Here is a 10,215-nt window from a genome sequence, read left to right on the forward strand (position 1 = left end):
CTCCTCACTTCCTCACCCGGGTTCACCAAGGCGGGACCGGGGTTGGCCCGGGACGGATGGTGACCGGGAAGGAAGATTGAGAAGTGAGGATGGCCGCCCACATTCTTGCTACGTTTCTAGGTTAATATATGCAGGATCAGAACATCATAAGCAATGAAGAGAAATGAGCTACTGACACAGCTCTCTGCATAGCCTGCTGAGATTTCCAGGGACTTAGTGAGAAAGCTGTTGGCCAATGGAAAGGCCCAGTTCACAGCCAGAACAATGAAACTCTCTCCTGTGGGTCATCGCCATGCCCCCTGACCAGCCCAGGAGGCAGGCAGAGAGATCACAAAAGTGGCTTTTGCTGACCAAGGAGCTAGAGGACTTTGAGTTGGAGAAAGCTGCTGCTCCTAAGCCGGGTGCCAGTGGCTCAGGCCTGTAATCGTAGCTACTCAGGAGACTGAGGATCTCAGTTCAAAGCCAACCCCTGGCAGAAAAGCCCGCGAGACTCCACCTACAAGGTAACTACCAAAAAGCAGTGCTGGAGATCCTGCCCAAATGGTAAAGCACTAACTAACGATGAGCAGCAGTATATGGCCCTGAGTTCAAGCCTTCAACCAGCACATCAATGGGGGGAAAGATAAAACTGTCACAGAGGGCATCTCACCCCAACAGTGCTGACATCCACACGGTCACCCTCGCCCTCACTTGTCATGGTTGAGAGCTAGCTGCTGAGTGGCATGCTGAGCCGCTAGCTCAGTTGTGGTTGTGGGCAGCTCGTGAGACTCTACACACATTGAAGAAACTGGATCCCAACTAGGCAGAAATGTGGCAAATCCTTGTGGATTTTGCACAGACTAGGTTTTATACCCATGCAGCATAAGAAGCTAAAAAATTTCAGTGGAGCTGGAGAAAGAGGGTTGCCCTTGCCAGAGCCCACTTTATTGGCCCTTCACCCTGCTCCAAGGGGACCACACAAATCACTGGAACCTAAATCCTTCTGTGTGATTGAAAGATGAACTAAAGACTCTGGTTTGAAACTAATATAGGAAGAAAAGTCCATGAGACTCCTCTCTCCAATTAACTAGCAAAAAACCAGAGGTGAAACTACAGTTCAAGTGGTAGAGTGCCAGACTTGAGTGAAAAACTCCAGATCCTGAGTTCAAACCCCAGTACCAGCAAAAATAAAAAATAAAAATATGGTGTTACTACCAGCATTTGCAGAAAAAGAATGGACTTGGATCTCTCATCATTGAAGTACACAATGAAGTGCTATCCAGAATCAAGGAGGAGGAGATGAAGGTAATTGGGTGATAACGTCTCACTGGGAAACAAAAGGTGGTCCACTCCAGAACTTGTCAGAAGTGTCAGGTATGTATGTCCTGACTGGCCTGGAAAAACCTCTCCTGTGCTGTTCTTGGGCAAGCCCACAAATTACTTGGTCATGGAAACCAGTGGCACACTGGCAGATGCCGTCAAGGAGTTTGAGGCTGTATGATGCTCATCAGCAATGACTTCACTTAACAAGTTGTACCAGAAATTTGGCTCTGTGAAAAGCTGACAGTGGTCTGGAGACATCCTGGCCTACAAAGAGCATCTCATATCCAAGCTACTAGATGAGGAGCCTAAGCTCACCAGAAGGATCCACATCCAGAGATACAGTGCCTGCATCTTTCCCATCCTCCTTCCAGTTCTCTCTGTCCATTTTTGGACCCATCTGGATATTCTCCTACTCCCTAGCTGGTTACATAGCCCCGAGAGAGACACAGCAGAACTATCAGCTAGTCCCAGAACCTGGGCTCTAGATTTGGCCAACAAGAGTCTAAGAACCTTGATTTCTGGGGTTTGGTGATTGTAGAGGAATGTTCCCTAACCCACCCACCACTCCCATTCCTACAGGTTTGGAACTCTGGTCCAGGGCTTAATTTTGGGTAAATTTTTGTGTGTGTATTGGCTTTTAGTCAAAGTGACACGTCACCAATCTCTGGGTTGGAACTAGTCTGCCTGCTGATATTGCTTTTCCTGTGGGCAGAGGTGGGAGTATGACAGCACTTTAAGAACCTTCACAGCTGGGCGCCAGTGGCTCACGCCTGTAATCCTAGCTACTCAGGAGGCTGAGATCTGAGGATTATGGTTGGAAGCCAGCTCGGGCAAGAAAGTCTGTGAGACTGATCTTTGATCAACCACCAGAAAATTGGAAGTGGTGCTGTGGCTCAAGTGGTAGAGCACTAACTTGAGCTGAAGAGCTGAGGGACAGTGCCCAGGCCCAGTGTTCAAGCCCCATGAGTGACAAAAAGCAAAAACCCTCACATACCTGAGCTCCCACCAGGGAACAGGACCACTTCCTCTTGTGATCCCAAATCTTATTTTTTTATTTATTTAAGATTTTTTTATTGTGAAAATACCATACAGAGGGGTTACAATTACATGGGCAGGATAATGAGTACATTTCTTATCAAGAATTGTTGCCTTCCCATCCCCCCTCCACCCCCCCCAAAAAAAATCTTGAGTGAAGTCTTTGGAGTACAGCAGCATGGAGCTTCTTGTCTCATTCGTGATCATACTCAACTGCAGTACAACATCCCCTCCTTGTGGCAGAAATGAGGAATCCCAGGCATAAATTGAGCAAGCAGACTAGTTTATAACCTGGGTCTCTGGACCAATGGTTATGACAGTCAATAGGACTGCTCAAGTAGGAAATAACAGAATTCCCTCCCAAACTTTTCCTGTTGCAATTATTTCAAACAGGACATGAGCATATTTATATTCTGAATTTGAAGAGGTTATGCTATCAAAGGGAGATAAAATAGCACCAAGGACAAATATCCTTGGGAATCTAGAAGATTCCCAATTTGTATTTGCTCTTTAGCTTTGAAGAAATCTAAGATGATGATTATGCACGCTAGGCAAGGAGGCAGGTAAACCAGGTTAGTGCTGTTCTTCTCACCTTCATGTATTTTATTTCCAAACAAAATAGCACATCATGGGGCTTCCTTGAGGCTAACCAAGCTAATGAAGCTATCTCCTAAAAACGTAGATACTTTTGGTTTTCTTTAATTATATTTTATTACCGTCTTTTCTCTTCTGTCAACAGTGTCTTCTTTCCTTTGGGAAGCTGATTCTTCCTAATAAGATGTTCTTTGTTCATATGTTTGTATGTGTGTGTTTGTGTATGTGTGTGTTTGTGTATGTGACTGTGTGTGTGAGAGAGAGATTTGCCATTTTAACCATTTGAAGTGGGCATGTTCAGTGGCATTCATTATACACACAATAGTAGACAATGGTTATTGTGCAAAACTTTCTCATCAGCCTAAACAAAATCCGTCCATCATTTTTTCTGCTTTGGATATTGAATGACTCCCAAAAGCTTATGTTTTGAAGGCCTTGGTCTCACTGTTGGAGGTGATAGAACCTTTAGGAGGTGTGGACTGGCGGAAGAAATTAGGTCATGGTGTGTGTGGGGGTGGCCTTAAAGGAGATGCAGGGACTCTGGCCCCCTCTTTTCTCTGTCTTTGCTTACTTGCCACCATGAAGTCAGCAGCCTCTGCTCTTGATTATGTATTGCTATAATGCTCTGCCTCAGCACAGGCCCCAAAGCAACAAAGCCAATCATCCATGGACTGACCCCTCTGGAGCTGTGAGCCAAACAAACCTTTCTTTCTTTATCTCAGGTGTTTTATCACAGTGATAGAAAGCTAGAACATCATTAGAAAAGCAAGCTTCATCTGTGTTATGGTAAATATCAGGACTTCATTCCTTTCTATGGATAAATAATTTAGGAATGTGAACTAGCACATTTATATTTTTTCATTCACCTGGGTTTTTATTCTTTCTTATCGGTGATAGTGGGCATCTGAACTCAGGACCTCAAGCTTGCTAAGCTGACTCAATACCTCTGAACCATGCTATCAGCCCTTGTTATTTTTACAATAGGGTTTTCCTTTCCCACCTGGACATGCACCTGAGCTGCAATCTGCCTGCTACAGGTTGTTGCCTGTCATTGCCGGGGTCATAGTTGTGCATAACCACGTCCAGCTTCCCTTCCATGGAGACCGAGCCTTGAAGACTTTTCTTTCCAAGGATGGCCTGAATCTGCTGCCCTCCCAATCTCAATCTCTTCTGCAGCTTGAGATGACAATGTATGCATATCCAATGCCCCTATCTATGGAGTGGGGAGGGGAGCCTCAAATCTATGAACCTCATATTCTCAGCCTCCCAAGTAGTTAGGGTACCACATGTAAGCCACTGGGGCCCAACATCTGTGTTCTGTTTTTGTTTGTTGTGTCAGTACTGAGATTTGAACTCAGAGCCTGGGCACTATCCCTTAGCTTTTTTACTCAAGGCTTACACTCTATTACTTGATCCACAGTTCCACTTCTGGCTTTTTTTGGGAGCTTAACTGGAGCTAAGAGTCTCATGAACTTTCTTGCCTCGGCTGGCTTAGAACTTTGATCCTCAGATATCAGTCTCCTAAGTAGCTAGGATTACTGGTATGAGCCACCAATGCCTGCTTCTTTGAGCATATTGAATGCATGTGTTTTAAACTCCTTGGTAAATCTGTCTGAGCTTTGTTGGGGACAATTTCTATCAATTTATTTAATTTCTTTCCATGCATCATATATTCTTGTTTCTTTGAAAACTTTGTAACTGATAGTATTATTAATTATTGTGTTGTTATTCTTCAGAGAGGTGAGGTAAGGTATTAGCACCTCTAGTATGGGTGGGACCAGCAAGAGCCATCTAGACAATAGACAGAACTTCTCTTTGTCAGTCACAAAGTTGTGTATATACATTAATCTTCAGGTGATTCTAGTTTTTCCTCTGGCTGGACCTACCTACTTGGACAAAACATTTCCTTAACTGTTTATATTTAATATAGATCATGAATCCACCTTCTAACATAAAGAAATCAAGTGAAAAAATCTTCAGGCAAAGTAGTCTTGTCAATATCATCTCAATTATTTATCAGCCCAATTTCTATTAAATCTGCAAGACTTTGCCAGGCTGTGCCTCTAAATAATTTTCATGCCTAAGTTGTTTTCTATGCAATTTACAACGTTTCTTTGCAGTGTTTATTTTCCCTATGTGCTCAATATTTGCTACTTGTCAGTTTCTATATCCTTGCTTGTGTGTAGAAAAGATTTTTGGATCACATGACAGGACTTAGGAGACTGAAGATCATGGTGACTGTAAAGCAAATGTATGTAGGGAAGTTGATTCTGTACCTGTGAAACACACAAGCTTTCTTTTACAGTGCAGATTCGTGAGTTGGCGAAGTCACACCACTGACACACATCATCACAGACCTGTCATAATACATATACTTCTTGGGGTCTAGAAGTCTCTTAAGTGACAGAAGAATATTATCAGTGTGTGTGTGTGTGTGTGTGTGTGTGTGCGCGTGCTCAGACTTGAATTCAGAACTTGGATGCTATCCTTTAGCTTTTTTGCTCAAGGCAAAAAAGTGGAGCTATAGCTCCACTTCCAGATTTTTGTTGGTTATTGGAAAAAAGAGTCTCATGTTTATTTTCTTCCCTGGGGTAACTTTGAACCACAATCTTCAGATTTCAGTCTCCTAAGTAGATAGGACTACAGGCATGAGTCACCAGAACCTGGCAGCATATCTGTTTTTAAAATTCAAACTTATTTTTAAGCAAATAATTCTTGAAATAATGCACTTTAGAGATCTTATAACTAGAAGTAGTTAGAACAAATTTTATTTTTAATCATTGAAATAAATCTTAATGTGACTTGTATTTCTATTTTTTCCTTATATTTCAGAAACACTGTGCTACTTAACTGAATGCTTTACAATTTTTTTTGGTTAGTTGTGGGGCCTGAACTCTGGGCCTGGGCACTGTCCCTCAGCTCTTCAACTCAAGGCAAGCGCTCTACCACTTGAGCCAGAGTGCCATTTCCTGCTTTACAATTCTTGAGATCCCTGATCACTTCATTAAAATTATCACTATATTCCACAAGCACCACTGAGTGAAAAAAACATCTTTACTGATTTCTCATGAAGTAATGTATTTCTCATGAAGTAATGTATTATTGATAAACATAGAGTTTCTGAAGAATGTAATTTACAGCAGGAAGCATGGCTCCTCAAGTGATAGAACGCCACCTGTGAGCAAGCCAGCTGAGCGAGGGCAGGGCCCTGAGTTCAAGCCCTGGTAACAGGCACACACACTATAATAATATAATTTATTTGTTCACAAGTTACCGCTGCAAAATTACATCCCAATTTTCTGCTGGTGTGTGTGTGTGTGTGTGTGTGTGTGTGTGTGTGTGTGTGTGTATACTGGTACTGGGACTTGAACTGAGGGCCAGGATGCCATCCCTTAGTTTCTCCAGTCGGGGCTGGTGCTCTGCCACCTGAGCCACAGCTCCACTTCTGGTTAATTGGAGATAAAAGTCTCATGGACTTTCCTGCCCTGGCTGGCTTCCATCCTCAGTCCTCTGATTTTAGCCTCCTGAGTAGCTAGGATATTTATTCTTTTATATTTGGAAACTGCTGTAAAAGTTCTAAAGTGGAAGAAAGATCTCAAATACTTAATGAAGTGGAGTGATGGGCATCAGAAAGTAAACTGGATAAACCACCCAGTCTCAGTGTGACTTGGTGTGCATTCAATGGGTCTATCTATGGGCAAGTGTACTGGGTAGTGATCTGAAGGGGGTGGGTGAGCAGGTCAGAAGTGATGTATTTGCATGTAGGGGACACAAAGGCTTCTTCCTATGAGAACCAGTCCTGCTTTTTCTAGAGCTTCAGCTCCTGGGCCTCAGGGCTGGGCTGCTTAGGTACTGTGGAATCTAGGATCCCCAAGCACTGGCTATTCTCCTGAAAGCTACCTTTTAGTGGAACCAGAACAAACTAACAACAAACACAAAACAGAGGTTCAGTGAAGGAAATAAAAAGGGCACTGGTGGCTCACCTCTGTAATCTCAGCTACTTAGGAGGCTGAGATCTGAGGATCAAGATTCTTAGCCAGCCTGGGCAGAAAAGTCCATGAGACTCCTATGCCATAGGATTGGAAGTGTGACTCAGTTGGTAGAGCATCAAGTACAAGTTCAAGTCCTAGTCTTCTTTTCAAGGAAAAAAAGAAAATCTTATGCCCAAAGCTCGGATGTGGAAGTGTGGCTCAAGTGTAGAGTGAGTGACTTAAGAAGTTTTATTAAGGGCTGGGAAGGTGGCTCAGTGGTAGAGCGCTTGCCTTGCATGCTCAAGGCCCTGGGTTCGATTCCTCAGCACCACATAAGCAAAAAGAAAAAAGCCGGAAGTGGAGCTGTGGCTCAAGTGGTAGAGCGCTAGCCTTGAGCTGAAGAGCTGAGGGACAGCATCCAGGCCCCAAGTTTAGGCCTCATGACCGGACCCCCCCCCCCAAAAAAAAAAAGTTATATTAAGAGTGAGAAGCCTTGAGTTCAAGACCTAGTTCCAGGCACATATAAAATGAACGAACCAACCATCCAAACATAATGTGAAAACAAATACATAAAGGAAACAGAAACATTAATCTTAATATAAATACATATGTATAAACAAATAAAAGCCCAGGGGTAGAAGCTAGCCCATGGATTGCCCTACAGTGTAGCAGGCATCACTCTACTTTCTACCCTGCCTGCATTTCAGGCGATCATCCCAAGTGATCCTTCTCTTCTGCCCCCTTCATGGCCAGTCTCAGCGTCCCCAGCTTGGTCCCCCCTAGGCCTTAGTCCCAGGAACCACTAGGTACATTCCTGGGTCATAGCCACTCTCCTCAGCCTGGTGTCCAGCCCAGCCCTCTACAGCTTCCCAGCAGCTGCACCTTCCCAGGTCTTTCCTGGGGCTGAGGATCCTGCAGGAGGCGCTGCAGGACTGGGCACTGGTATACAGCTGACCCCCAGAGACATAATGGAAAGCAAGGGCATCATAGGGGTGGGCAGCGCTTAGAGAACCTTGCTAGAGTCCCCAACCCTGGCTGGGGAGGCTTAGGTAGTGCTTTCTGGCTTCCAGGGCACTGGGCTGGTGTTTACCAGCCTTACCTTTCTTTCCTCAAGCCTGATCGTTGTTTTTTGTTTGTTTGTTTGTTTATAGGTATATGGTAAAGGTCTGTGGAGATCCCCTTGAAAGCCAGGCATCTTTCACTCAGGGTTTTTCCCAGATCTTTGACTGCAAGAAAAAAAATTCTGGACAAATCACAAGCAAAAAGCATTGTGTAAGCCTGGCACTCGGAGGAAGATTTGCTGAGCTAGCCTGATGTCACTCAGGGGTATTCATGGTAACAAGACAGGGTAGGGGTTTTGTTCAACATCCCTTGAGATAAGGACTTTGCTTCATTCTGAGCCCCTGTTGTCATCCTTGTTGTTACAGTGTTTTGATATTGTTGATTGGACCAGGAATACGAAATCTGGTTAGTTCAGTAAGTTTGGATCACTGTGACATCAATGTCTGTGGCCCTTGGACATTGCTATAAACAGGGTGGATTTCATTGGATGCTCCTTTCAAGACAGATGTCCTTTTCTTTTCTTTTCCTTTTTTTGTTTTTTGTTTTTTTTGTGTGTGTGCTGGTACTAGCATGAACTCAAGATCTTGTGTTCTTGCTCAGCTTTTTCACTCAAGGCTAGCAGTCTACCACTTGAACCACATCTCCACTTTTAACATTTTGCTGGTTAAGTGGAGATAAGATCTTGTGGATTTGTCTGCCCAGTCGAACTTTGAATTGTGATCCTCAGATTGCAGCCTCCTGAGTAACTAGGATTACAGTTGCGAGCCAGGCATGGCTGGTCACTTTAACCTTCCAAACATGTGCTCAGTGTCCCTGAGCTGGCATGCCCTCAAATGTGTCTACCATATTCTTTTTTTTTTTTTTAAATTTAATTTAATTTTATTTGTGAACATACTGGACAGAGGAGTTACAGTTACATGGGCAGGATAATGCTTACATTTCTTACCAAGCATTGCAGCCTCCTCCTTTGTTTACCCTTCACATCCCTTCCCAGCCTCCCCCCTCCCCCCCTAATCCCAATCCTTCTCCTTCCCCCCCCCCCCCGGCCCCCCCCCCCACACCAACGTTGTAAAGCTCGTTTTGGACATGACAACTTGTACTTCTCATTGTTGCAACAGGTCCACCTGTATCCTTAAACAACTGGTTTTTCCCCATCTCCTCCACAAATTATACTGACATCAAATATAGTGAAAGCAGGGGTTATACTGTGGGGGAGGGACATACAAAGTAACAGAGATAATCTTATAAATGTGTTAGAAACACATGCATGAAAGAAAAAAAACATTAAAATACACATCTAAGGGTTCATTTTCCTGACATCACATTATCTGACCTTTTCCGCTTGACTCATACATATACTAGATATTACAAATAAGGGAAACCATGGGACCTACGTTTCTTTGGGCCTGGCTTACTTCACTTAATATAATTTTTTCCAAGTTTTTCCATTTCCTAACAAATGGGGCATTGTCATTCTTTCTGATGGAGGCATAGAATTCCATTGTGTATATATACCACATTTTCTTGATCCATTCATCTACTGAGGGGCATCTGGGTTGGTTCCATATCTTAGCTATGGTAAATAATGCTGCAATAAACATAGTTGTGCTGGTAGCTTTAGTGTGGTCTTGTTTGTAAACATTAGGGTAAATGCCCAAAAGTGGGATTGCTGGGTCATAGGGGAGCTCTATGTGTCTTACATATTCTTTAATTGTGGTCTTAAACTGAGCGTGCTCAGGAATGAGCTCACCCCCTAAAGAGCTTTCTTGCACCACTATACATGGGTTCCAAGAGTAAAATACTCATGCTTTCTTCTCTCCTTCCCTGCTGTGGACAATACATACTTCTCCACCCCTTTATGTCTTGGCCATACTTGCATCAGATTCACACTCACCAAGATGTGAGCTTACTGCATTCAATTACAAACCTTCATAGGTGTGTAGTCTAAACTGCCTCTTATTACATGGCAAAGTGATGGTAAGCTACATATTTCCAAACATAAGTATAGTTGCAGCTTTCCCAGTATCCTGGGTTGGAATACATTCCTCCTGTGTGTGACCTGGTCAGCTCATTGATATTCTCTAGTTCTCAGTGTTAGGATCTCTGTAACACCTTTCTCACACCCTTAGACAGACTTATGTGCTTACTTCCACTTGTTTTTGCCCTTTGTACTCAGCATTGTTGCAGCATGGATCACATTATATCTCACTTGTTTGCTTATTGGATTGGTATCTAGGGCTGAGTACTGTAT

The sequence above is a fragment of the Dipodomys spectabilis genome, unplaced genomic scaffold (genome assembly GCF_019054845.1).
Source record: "Dipodomys spectabilis isolate Male_0828 unplaced genomic scaffold, ASM1905484v1 ptg000059l, whole genome shotgun sequence".
In the NCBI taxonomy this organism is placed as follows: domain Eukaryota; kingdom Metazoa; phylum Chordata; class Mammalia; order Rodentia; family Heteromyidae; genus Dipodomys; species Dipodomys spectabilis.